Source organism: Elephas maximus, chromosome 8 (assembly GCF_024166365.1).
Source record: "Elephas maximus indicus isolate mEleMax1 chromosome 8, mEleMax1 primary haplotype, whole genome shotgun sequence".
In the NCBI taxonomy this organism is placed as follows: domain Eukaryota; kingdom Metazoa; phylum Chordata; class Mammalia; order Proboscidea; family Elephantidae; genus Elephas; species Elephas maximus.
Genome location: NC_064826.1, coordinates 88,868,896 through 88,881,526, shown reverse-complemented (window position 1 = coordinate 88,881,526; position 12,631 = coordinate 88,868,896). Strand labels below are relative to the sequence as shown.

Genomic DNA, 12,631 nt, shown 5'->3' with positions numbered 1-12,631 from the left:
CAGGTTTTCAACTATATTCCTTAAAGTCCTAATACCACTAGAATTCCTTTATGTGTGTTATACTGTAGACTACATATAAAGTTTTTGGTCTAATATCCAATTTTGTTATTTTGGGAATTCATCAGTGGCTAAAGAAAAGATAAATAACATCCAGTGGGCACTGGGTTAAGTATCTAAAAAAAAAAATTTAGCTACAATAAATTTGGGCTACCCAAGGACTCTCTGGGGGGGGGTAAAAAAAAGGCATTTCAAGGTTATCTTTACTCCCTCCTCTTGCAACTTTTTCAAGCCTCAAATAAATCTGGCTTTTGCGGTATCTTTCAATGGCTCCTGGTATTCATTTTACTTGACTAATCCAAAAATATGAACCTTAGTCAACTGAAGTAGAAAAAAGACCCACTGAGTACTTCTGTGGAGAAAACATACAGAACTGAACTAAGCTTTTTAATTTAGATAATAATCTACCAGCTCTAACAGAATTCAGAAGGAAATAAGGTAACTTTGTTAAGGGTAATAATGTGATTATGGTGGTGTTTTTTAAAGTATCAGAAATGCTAAACTAATTATAAGTGAAATACTGATGTCTTAAATTTGCTTTAAAAATTACAGTGGGATAAATAACTGTGTTAGAAGAGAACAAAGATAATAAACCAAGATTAGCAAAATATTGCTTCATTTTACCATCTCTACAAGCGTTACTAAAAGCAAATAAATAAAGCAGATTAGTACTAAAAACTCCATGTATGATGTACTACCATAGAAACAGTGCATTCTAGACCACGAATGTTTTGTGTGCTCTGAGTGTCGTAATTCAGATAACCACCAACAAAGTTAGTGTAAGTTTAAAAAATCTTGGATTAAAAAAAATACGAACCCTTGGAGTCCTTGGGTGGCACAAATAGCTAAGCAATGGGACTACTAGCCAAAAGGTTGGTGGTTTGAACCCATCCAGAGGCACCTGGGAAGACAGGCCTGGCGATCTGCTTCAAAAAGTCACACCCTTGAAAATCTATTGAGCATTTCTCTACATACACGGGGTCGTCATGTGTCAGAATCGACCAGATGGCAACTAACAACAACAACAAAATTATGAACTCTTAAAATTACCTCCAAATTCAGTCCTTATGGGGCATACAAACATCTGAAGGATAAAAAAAATTTTTTGACGTTTTGAAAGTTTCTGATTATTCATGCTTTAGCTCAAAGACTATCAACTGGTTTACAGACCTCTAAACGACAACAAAAAAACCTAAACCCGCTGCCTCGCGTAATTCCGACTCATAGCAACCCCAATTCTACACAAATTGCGGCAGCCATAGTTGTAAACAGTGTAAGAATGTGATGACTAGAAAATTAAAACTACAACAGAATGTTCTTTGAAGTCTGACGATCACATTGCCAAAAAAAAAAAAAAGTAAGTCATTTCTAGAGTAAAAAAAAAAAAATCCTTCAAGGAATCAAATCCACCCCAAGAACAGAACGATAAAGTCTGGCCTCAGCTCTTTATACCGAAAAACCACTTTGAAGGCAATGAGCCCTCTTTTACAACCGCAAGGTGTAATACTTTATTTACCAATAAAGTGACACAAAACGCCGCCAACACCACCGCCCCCCTACCTCCAGTCCACTCCCCCACCCCTCCTCCACCCCACCCCCAGATAAGCTCTGTAAGCTCTAATCCTAGGCCAGGGAAACTCCTGAGAGAGACTGCAAGAGCTCCTGTCTGGACACGTTCACTACCTGCGGGGGGAGGCGGAGGAAGGAGGGGTGAAATCAAGAAACTTTTGACTAAGCCAAGAAAAACGTGACTCTTCTCGGAAAATTAAAAAAATTAAAAAATCCCTGTGAGTACTAAGGGGAGGGGCTATTTCTAAACACCTCACAAAAATCAGTTTCTTGATTCTGCAGCCCAGGTAAATAAACAAGGTCGTACCTGAGCGGCTAACTCCGCCGGCGGCCCTAAAATGTGGGCGGCGCAAGGAGTCTCCGCCTCCTCACCCACCCGGCGACTCGACCCAAACAGCTCGCTTTTCCTCCGCAGAGGCGAGGCCGAGCCTCCTTTCCGGGCTCCACCTAGATGTCTTCCCCAGCTTGCCGTCGCCAGGAGCGCACACGCTGCCCTCACAACAGTCACCCTAGCGTTCTGACAAGATTTTTTTTCCTCCTCCGGGCTGAGTCACACGCGTCGCTCGCCCCCCGCCCAAGGGTCCACGTCCCACACGCCTCCGCAAAATCTCTAAGGCCTGTTCCGTGTGGAGCGGCCACTTATGGCTTTTCCAGCTCCACAGCTAACCGAAACTGCTCCACTTCCCGTCACAATAGCAGTCCGGCAGGAATGGTTTCTCCTCGGGAAGAAAAGCATAGTCATTTGCCAGCATCGTCACCACGGAGAATATTCCCCGGACCGGCCAGGGCCCTAGACTCCGGGGACTGAGGGACGTATCACGGTCCCCAAGAAGAGCTCCCACTGGGGCCCGCCCCGCCAAGGGCGCTGGAGCAGACCTGGGAAGGCGCCTTACCCAGTGAGGGGCTCCCGGCCAACGGGGGAGCGTCAGAAAGGCTTCCGATCCCGAGACGCCATCAACTGCCGAACTCCTTCCGAGACCTCCCCTCAGGGCCGGGAGCCAGCGTCGCGTCACTTCCGCCCATAGGGCTGTCCCTTCCGCCGCCGCCGCCGCTTGGGGCTCCGCGACTCCCCACCTGCCCCAAAGTAGGCGATTCAAAGCCTGCGGCCCAGGTAACTGCGCGCATTTCTCCGGCCCGCTGCTTTTTCCCCTTTCTTTCTACCTGGCAATTTTCACTCAGACACCTAGTTCCAGCAAAACAGGCCCTGTTCGTTTGGATTTGTTTTTTTTTTTTTTAATTGTTATTTTGACCTACAAAATGGGGAAACACACGGAAAAGTTAAGTAACTTAACCAGTGCGATAAAAGGTAGCGAAGTGATGGGAGGATAGAGAGAGTTGGAAGCTGGCAGAATTGTCACGAAAGGAGAGACTGGAAGGACTGACTCATTAGGGGGAGAGCAAGTGGGAGTACGGAGTAAGGTGTATATAAACTTATATGTGACAGTCTGACTTGATTTGTAAACGTTCACTTGAAGCTCAATAAAAGTTAAAAAAAAAAAAAAAAAGGTAGCGAAGTAGCACATGGACAATTACCATGCCACTGCCTGGATCTTAAAAATCTGTCTAAACTAATCCACTCATCTTATAGATAAGGAAATAGAACCAAAGGAAGGAGCCCTGGTGGCGCAGTGGTTAAGCGCTTGACTGCTAACCGAAAGGTCAGTGGTTCCAACCCACCAGCCGCTCCACAGGAGAAAAAAGACCTGGCCATCTGCTCCCGTAAAGATTTACAGCCTCATAAACCCTATGGGCAGTTCTGCTCTGTCGCATAGGATTGACTATGAGTAGGAATTGACTCCGCCGCAATGGATTTGGATTTTGTATGAGTTGGAATGGACTAGCTGCACACAGCAGAAGCGAAGGGAGCGACCACAAGGATAGGGCTACAACTTCTAAAATCCAACGCTCTCTCCTAACTCCTAGTCAGTCTTGTCCCTTTTTAACTACGATCACTGTAAATCCTCAGTTTCTCTGAGAAGCTCTTCTGTTCTAATAATGTTCTGTGATTCTATTTGGTCTCACTCCAGAACTGGTTTCTTCACAATCGCATTTCTGTGAATTGTTACCTGTATTATTTTAAGGTTGGGGTTGTTACTTTGCGGGTGCGAATGTTGCCCTTCGTTTTCTGTTGAATTGCAATTTCATTTATCACTTTTGACTATTATATATGTTCCCTTACTATAATAGCCTATAAAAACTATACTATAAAAACCCCGGTGGCATAGTGGTTTAGAGCTATGACTGCTAACCAAAAGGTCGGCAGTTCAAATCCACCAGGCGCTCCTTGGAAACCTTGTGGGGCAGTTCTACTCTGTCCTGTAGGGTCACTATGAGTCGGAATTGACTCGATGGCACCGGGTTTGGTTTTTTTGTTTGTTTGTTTAAATGGGACAATACTGTAGTTCAGCATGGGTTGAAAATTAGAACCAAGTTCAAATAGGCGTGATAAAGAAATGTCATTGCAGGTTTTAAAAACCAGGCAAAATGAGTTGTCTCACCCTTTAGAACACTGGTTTTCCTTAGTGTTTGTATTAAGGTTTTCTTTTGACTACTAGCCAAAAAATTGGTGATTTGAACCCACCCAGAGGTACTGCAGAAGACAGTCCTGGCAACCTGCTTCTGAAAGGTCATAGTCTTGAAAACCCTATAGGGCGGTTCCACTCTGCACGCATGAGTCAGAACGGACTGGAGGGCAACTAACCACAACAACATAACTTTGTTTAGGAAATAGAGCTGTTAAAGATGGGATTTGAATAATGGTGGGCTTTGGCTAGTGAAAGAAAAGAGAGGACTCAGAACACTCTACAATAAGGTGGTTTATTTTCTCATACCCGATGTGTTAGGAGATGGCATTGATGTACTCCTTCCTCCTTATTGCTTCCTGACTATTATTCTCCCACATATTTATAAAAAAAAACTTTGCTCCTTTGAGGTGCACATCACTCAGCTACGCCACCCTCTCTCCTCCTTGTTGTTTGCTGATCTCCAAGTCACTCTTCCTCTTTCACTGAATATTATCACCTATTCCCCAGACTTGGTTTCCATTCTAAGCCCTTCAGTGTCTACGTGGATGAGAGTTCCAACATCTTGGCTTATTTTTTTTAATATATTTATTTTGTTTTTGTTGTTGAGAATATACACAACAAAACATACACCGATTCAACAGTTTCTACATGTACCATTTAGTGACACTGATTACATTCTTCAAGTTGAGGAACCATTCTCACTTTCCTTTTCTGAGTTGTTTCTCCCCTTTTAACATAAATTCACTGTCCCCTAAGGTTCCTATCTCATCTTTCAAGTTGCTGTTGTCAAATTGATCCCATATACATAGTTCTTAAAAGAGCATAATGCCCAAGGCAGGCATTTTTTACTAATTAAGCTAAACTGTTGTAGGGTTGTAAGAAGACTTGAGGGAATGTTTTTGGTTTATGGCTTAAAGATTACCTCAGAGCAATAGTTTCAGGGGTTCATCCAACCTTCATGGCTCCAGGAAGTCTGGAGTCCATCAGAATCGAAATTCTGTTTTGTGTTTTCCCCGTTTTGATCAAAATGTTAGGTAATGGTAACTAGGCACCATCCAGTTCTTCTGGTCTCATGGCAAAGGAGACAGTTGTTCATGGAGGCTATTAGCCTCACATTCCATACCCTCCTACTGTTGCTGACTCCTCCTCTTCCCCTGTTGTTCCAGGAGAATAGAGACCAGTTGTTGCACCTTGAATGGCTTCTAGCAAGCTTTTAAGACCCTGGGCACTATGAAACAAACTAGGAGGTAGAATAGAGGCAGTAAACATGTTATTAGACCAATTAACTGGGGTGTCCCATGAAACCATGACCCTAAACCTCCAAACCAAGAAACCAAATCCCATGAGGTGTTTTGTTGTACATACTCCACCTCAGCAGCTACTCTATTTTTTATCCTTGTTGTAAATATCTTACACAACTTTTGACAATGCAACTTTTTACAGGTGTACAACTTATTGACAGCAATTACGGTAATGGCTGTGCAACTCTACCCTTAACTCTGTATTTCCATCACTGTTAACACCCTCTTCTCCCCCTCTCCGGACCCTGGTAACCACTAATAAACTTTGTTCTCTATATATTTGTGTTTTCTTGTCATTTTATGTAACTGAGGTCATAAAATATTTGCTCTTTTTTGATTGACTTATTTCACTCAGCATATTGTCTTCCAGCTCCATTCATATTGTAGTGTGTATCAAGACTTCATTTCTCCTACTGGCTGAGTAGTATTCCAGTGTATGTATGTACAGTACCCCATTTTGTTTATCCATTCAGCTGTTGCTGGGCATTTAGAATGTGCCCACCTTTTGGCTATTATGAATAGTGCTGCAATGAACATTGGTGTACAAGTCCCTGTTTGAGTCCCTGCTTTCAAGTCTTTTGGCTATATACCTAGGAGTGGAATTGCTGGATCATATAGTTGTTGTACTTTTAGAGAAACTGCCATACTACTTTCCACAACGGCTGTACCATTTTGCATTCCCACCAGCAATGGGTAAGGGTTCCAATTTCCCCACATCCTCACCAACATTTGTTGTTTTCTGTTTGTTTTTGTATTTGTCTTTTAATCTTAAGCCATAGGAGTGAAGTGGTATCTCACTGTGGTTTTGATTTGCTTCTCTCTGATGGCTAATGACATTGAGCATCTTTTCATGTGTTTGGTGGCCATTTTAATGCCCTCTTTGGTGAGATGTCTGTTCAGGTCCTTTGCCCACTTGATGATTGGCTTGTTTGTCTTTTTGTTGTTAAGTTGTGGAAGTTTTATTTGTATTTTGGTTGTTAGGTTCTTGTTGGAGGTATGATTTCCAAAGATATTCTCACAGTTGGTAGGTTGTCTTTTTACTTTTTTGGTAAAGGCTTTTGATGAACAAAAGTTTTTAGTTTTTATGACGTCCCATTTATTTTGTCTTTTGCTGTTTGTGCTTTTGTTATTGTATTAGATAATCCATTGTTAAAAGCTAGGCCTGACAGCATTGCCCTGCTGGTTCTTCTAAGAATTATATGGTTTTAGTTGGCACATTTAGTTCCTTAATCCATTTTGAATTTGTTTTTGTGTATGGCACGAGGCATGGATCCTGTTTCATTTTTCTGCATGCGGAAATCCAATTTTCCCAGCACCCTTGTCAAAAGTCAGTTGACCATGGATGTGTGTGTTTGTTTCTGGGCTCTCAGTTCTATTCCATTGGTCTGTATGTCTAATGTTATACCAGTACCAGGCTGTTTTGATTACTATAGCTTTTAAAATCAAGAAGTGTGAGTCCTCCTGCTTTGTTCTTCTCTTTCAACTTTACTTTGACTCTTCAGGCCTCTTGCCATTCCATATAAAGTTGAGAATTGATTTTTCCATTTCTGTAAAGAAGGCTGCTGGAATTTTGATCAGGATTGCATTGAATCTATAGATTGCTTTGGGTAGTATTGAAATCTTAACAACATTAAGTCTTCCGATCCATGAACATGGAAGATCTTTCCATTTATTTAAATTTTCTTTTATCTCTTTCAGCAGTGTTTTATAGTTTTAATTATATAAGTTCTTCACATCCCTGTTTAGATTTATTCCTAGGTATTTTATTCTCTTAGACACTATTGTAGATGGAATTGTTTCCCTAATTTCCTTCACCTTGGCCTTTTAATGTCTTCAATCCCTCATCTCCTCCCCTCTACTCCAGACACCTATTTCCATGATGGCCTGGGATGAATTGTGTCCTCCAAAAATTCATGTCCACCTAGAACCTCAGAATGTGACCTTATTTGAAAACAGGGTCTTTAAAGGTGTAATTAGTTAAGATGAGGTCATACTGGATTAGGGTGCATCCTAAATCCAATGACTGGTGTCTTTATAAGAAAAAGGAGAGAGAGATTCAGACATAGATGCAGAAACACATAGAGAAGAAAGCCATGTGCAACCAGAGAGAAAGATTGGAGCAATACACTTCCAAGCTAAGGAATGCAAAGGCTTGCCAAAGACACAAGAAGCCAGAAAGAGGCAAGGAAGGATTCTTCCCTAGAACCTTCAGAGGGAATATGGCCCTGCTGGTACCTTGATTTCAGACTTGCAGCCTCCAGAACTGTTTGTGGTATTTTGCTAAAGTAGGTCTAGGGAACTAATACATAAGGTCATAGATTAGACCTTGTTATCACCCATAACTGCTCCATCTTCAAAATGAAGCATCCTGCTCTTAGACAACACCTCCTATTCAACTAATTTGCTTATTCAACTATGCTAACTATAGATATTTTTCAAACTCATCAGGGTGTCTAATCCATTAAGGTTTCTCCTTTTGATACTTCCCTCATCATCCAGCATAGAGTCTGTGGATTATCATTTCATTTACATTATTTCCAATACCCTAAACTCTCTTGACTTTCTATCTTGCAGATTAAGTGCAATTTCCTGTAACAAACATATGTCGCAGCTTCTGTAGTCATCATGTATTTTACCACTTAAAAGTTGTGTCTGGAAATATTAAACAAAAATTTTTAAGTTACAGTTGACCCTCTTGGGGAGTTTCTGGCAGTATTGAAGAGAGAAACTATAAATTATGATATTAAGAAATAGCCTGCAAAAGTTTATATTTAATAAGACCTTTGCCCCACCTGGCCCCTAACAGTGTTCTTTGTACCTCACACAACTCAGAAGTCACTGTAACATAAATATTGTCTAAACCTTTCTTCCCTATCTTACTGAGAAGAGTAATAGCCAACACAGTACTTTGAATTCTCAAAGGATTAGTGTCTACAAGGTTCTTTCCTCTCCGTATTTCCCATTAAATACCTTTATTTTTTAGTCGTTTGCATATAAATAGCACTTGTAATTAATAAAAATTATTAAATGTTATTAAAAGGTAGCCCTGGTGGTGCAGTAGTGAAGAGCTCAGCTACTAACCAAAAGTTCGGCAATTCAAATCCACCAGCCACTCCTTGGAAAACCTATGGGACAGTTCTACTCTGTCATATAAGGTTGCTATGAGTCAGAATCAACTCCACAGCAACGGCTTTGGTGGGGTTCTTTTGGTTATTAAAAGAAACTTTTAAAGTTAAAAAAAATTTTTTAACTGTGGTAAAATATATATAACACAAGATTTGCCACTTTAGCCACTTTTAAGTGTCAAATTAAGTGGCATTAAATGTATTAACGATGTTGTACAACATCACCACTATCTATTTCCAACATTTTTTATCATTCCAGGCCAAAAATATGTACCCATTAAGCAATAACTTCCCATTCTTCCCTCCCTCTGGTAACCCCTGGTAGAGCCTCTAGTAACCTCTAATCTACTTTCTGTCTCTATGAACTTACCTATTCTAGATATTTTATAAAAGTAGAAATATACAATATTTGTCTTTTTGTGTTTGGCTTATTTCACTTAGCATGATGTTTTCAAAGTTCATCTCGTAGCATGTATCAGAACTTCATTCCTTTTTATGGCTAAATAATATTCCATTGTGTGTATATACCACATTTTGTTTATACATTCATTTGTTGATGGACAATTAAGCTGTTTCCAACTTTGGGCTATTGCAAATATTGCTGCTATGACACATTTGCTTACAAGTGTCTGTTTGAGTCCCTGCTTTCAAGAAAGTCTTTTGATTTTATACCTAGAAGTGGAATTGTTTGGTCATATGCTGGGTACATATGGTACAGGCGTATGGTACAGTCATCTCTCAGTATCCACAAGACATTGGTTCTGGGATGCCAAAATCTGAAGATGCTCAAGTCCCTGATATAAAATGGCATAGTATTTGCATATAACCTACACATATCCTCCCCTATACTTTAAAGTATTTCTAGATTACAGGGATTGGGAACTGGAGAAGGCCCCTACCCTGCAGGAGCTGGACGCTGGCAAAGTCACGTGCTGCAAGAGTCTGCTGAGTGAGTACACAGGAACCAGGAAACAACTCTTTCTTCTTGAAATGTCTCTTCAGTGCCTTCTAACAATACCTAACAACAACAACAACTAGATTACTTATAATACCTAATACAATGTAAGTGCTACATAAATAGTTGTTATACTGTATTGTTTAGGTAATGTTGTTGTTAGGTGCCATAGAGTGGGTTCCAACTCATAGTGACCCTGTGTACAACAGAAGGAAGCACTGGCCAGTCCTGCGCCATGCTCACAATCCTTGTTGTCCTTGAGCCCATTGTTGCAGCCACTGTGTCGGTCCATGTTGTTGAGGGTCTTCCTCTTTTCCGCTGACTCTGTACTTTACCAAGCATGATGTCCTTCTCCAGGGACTGGTCCTTCCTAGGGAATAATGACAAGGAAAAAAAAGTCTGTTTTTTTCCCCAGGTATTTTCCGCAGGCAGTTGGCTAAATCCCCAAATGCGGAGCCTGAGGATATGGAAGGTTCACTATAATTCTATGTTTAGCTTTTTGAGGAACCACAGACTGTTTTCTACAGTAACTTAAAGTTTTATTTTTAACAAAGGCTGAATGAAAGTTTTAGGCTAAAATGTGTTTTTATTTCCACAGATCCAATCTCTGTCTACCTTCTTGGGAACCCGACTTTATCTCTCCTTTATATTCAAGCCCCCCATCTCCACTGGATCTCTGCCACTGCCTTTTAATCATGCCCAAGTCCCTTGCTTTTGTTAAAAACTTCTCCAACATCTTATTTCCCGCCAGCTGGTCCCTTTTTTTGTCTTCACCTTCACAAACAAACTTCTCATTTGTAGAAAGAATTGTCTGTCTTCCACTCTGTCATTTCCCACCCATTCTTCACCCGACTTCATTCTGAATGCTGCCGCCATCACACCAAAACAAGTTGCTTTAAGATCATAATGTACATGCTGTTTCTCTAGATTGGCAAATCCATCTTAATATTCACGCACTTTCCAGGGATGCTAAGCTGGTGTCTGACCACATCCTGAGGTTTGCCTGGGAATCAAGAGCTTCGTGGAAAGGAATTTGTCCACAATTAGAGAGAATTCAGTCATTTACCTTACTGATACTCAGCCTACTTAATACAACATTAAAGCATTTTTTGAGGCACCTAAAAATTTGAAGGAGGGAATTTAGGGCTGATTGTTTTGCTAATTATCAATTTCTTGCCTCTCACTTCCAAATTCATCCTTTTTGCTTCTTCTGTGAAAATGCATCTAGGTCCTTTAAATATTTTTCCTTTGCCAGCTGGTACAACTTTGTTAAGCTTTGTTAGTAGAAGGAAGGCACTGAAGAGACAGTTCAGGAAGAAAGAGTTGTTTCCTGGTTCCTGTGTACACTCCAGCAGACCCTTGCAGCACATGTGACTTTGCCAGTGTCCAGCTCCTGCAGGGTAGGGGCCTTCTCCAGTTTCCAATCCCTGTAATACAGAGGCTAGCAACACCCAGCAATTTTCCTCCCCAGTACCCCCATCTGAGCAGTTTTATGGCAGAGTGCCTTCAGTGAGAACCCTGAAGGGCAGATTTCTGGCAAGTTCCAAAAGGTATATTTCTATCAAGTTCCGGAAGTAGATTTCCAGCAAGCTCCATCAATACAGCACCATGGGGACTTCTCTGTAGGACTTCTTCATTCAGTGATCCACAGCCATGCCCTTCGCAATAAGGTCTGGATCTCAGCCCTGGGAGGGACTCTTGCCTGAGTGTTGTGTCTTAACCATAGGAACCTGCTCTATGTATCTGAAATTCTTATATTTTTTTAAAGTTCCCTTTACTTAATAGCTTTATTATGCCAATCCCCTGTTGTAGTTAATAATTCTTTATTTCAAACTTCACCCGTTCAAATTACTGTGTGGTTTGTCTCCTGACTGGACGTAGGCTGATAAACCATTCTACCTCTCCTGTTAGCTACACAGGTAGAACCTGTCTTAATTGATTTTCTTTCTTCCCCTTAAGTAATTGCTTGGTGACTTAATTTAGTTTTGACCAGCTAGGCTTATTGCCATATAGCTCTTTGTTGTACCACTATTTTGTACTGTTATTCCATGTTAATTATGATGCATAGGGGCTAGAATTTCTTTGGTAACATATATAGTTTAGGTTGTAGAATTCAATGAATGATGATTTATTGCCATTTAGCAATGACTTTACTAGATGAAAGAATGCCTTTATTCTCAGAAGAGACTATAGCTGTGTTGATCCTACCTTGAGGACAAAAAGGAAAATGACATTATTATTAAGCACTTATGTTGAATGTCTTTAGAAAGTGATTTATAATGCATTTTATTAGTTAATTGTGAGAATTGGCTTTTGAGGTTGATTACTGTGATAAAGCAAGTTCTAAGACAAGTTGTGAAGCAAACAAAATTCCCTTTCTGGAATCCTTCCTTTTCTATACTTTTTCCTCCTTTTCAGGTATCCTTTCTCCGGTCCAACAGTCCCTATCTCCTCAGGCACCAACCAGTCTTAACCAGGAAAAAAACTGACTTTCAATATTAACTCTGTGACTGTGAGGAACTTACACAAGTATGAGGATCTCAAAATAAGACTTTTGAACATGAAGCAATGAACCTGTCAATGCTAGGCTTTCATGTATCAGTAGGGAAGATTTCTTTAGGTAAGGGACCTTAATTGTATTTTCTGAATCACAATTGCTGTCATTCCAGGAGATTCTTACTTTGCCTCATGTCTTCTTCCAACCATTATCCTGTTTTTCTTCCCTTCCCTGTGGAACTTCTTTAAAGACCAAACTACGTGACATAATAGTATATTTGAGATACTAATTTATTTTTTCTTGGTATTTTCCCCTTCTATAGCTTGCCACCTTTCCAACCCTTGCCACCTATCAAACTCATAGGTTTGTTGCCTTGGGGAAAGGAGTAGAAGCTAGAAAGAGAATCTTTTTAATTTTTCTTTTAAAAAACTCAAACCCCAAAATGGGTAAAGGATTCAGGCCACAGAGAAAATCATTTGAAAAGAAGCCAGGGTGAAAGGGGTATAAATGAGGCAGGCACCCTCAGAACCCAGCCCTCTTAAGAGACACTGCTCTGACTTATCCTCCTAAAAACCAAGCAAAATAAACTGCCCTTTCTTCTG

General features: G+C 40.6%; 2 protein-coding genes across 8 annotated transcripts in view; one reads left to right on the top strand and one right to left on the bottom strand.

The window, feature by feature from the left end:
• Window positions 1-2,626, bottom strand: part of TAX1BP1 (Tax1 binding protein 1) — a 94,808-nt gene extending 92,182 nt beyond the window's left edge. For all 5 annotated transcript variants that reach the window (XM_049893325.1, XM_049893324.1, XM_049893326.1 and 2 more), the window contains exon 1: window positions 2,520-2,626. The gene's annotated coding sequence lies outside the window, so the exon portion shown is untranslated. The remainder of the gene's footprint in view (window positions 1-2,519) is intronic.
• A 23-nt stretch (window positions 2,627-2,649) lies between these two features.
• HIBADH (3-hydroxyisobutyrate dehydrogenase) overlaps window positions 2,650-12,631 on the top strand; it is a 200,385-nt gene continuing 190,403 nt past the window's right edge. For 2 of the 3 annotated variants that reach the window (XM_049893330.1, XM_049893331.1), the window contains exon 1: window positions 2,650-2,737. The gene's annotated coding sequence lies outside the window, so the exon portion shown is untranslated. The remainder of the gene's footprint in view (window positions 2,738-12,631) is intronic. The other variant, XM_049893332.1, reaches the window with a different exon arrangement.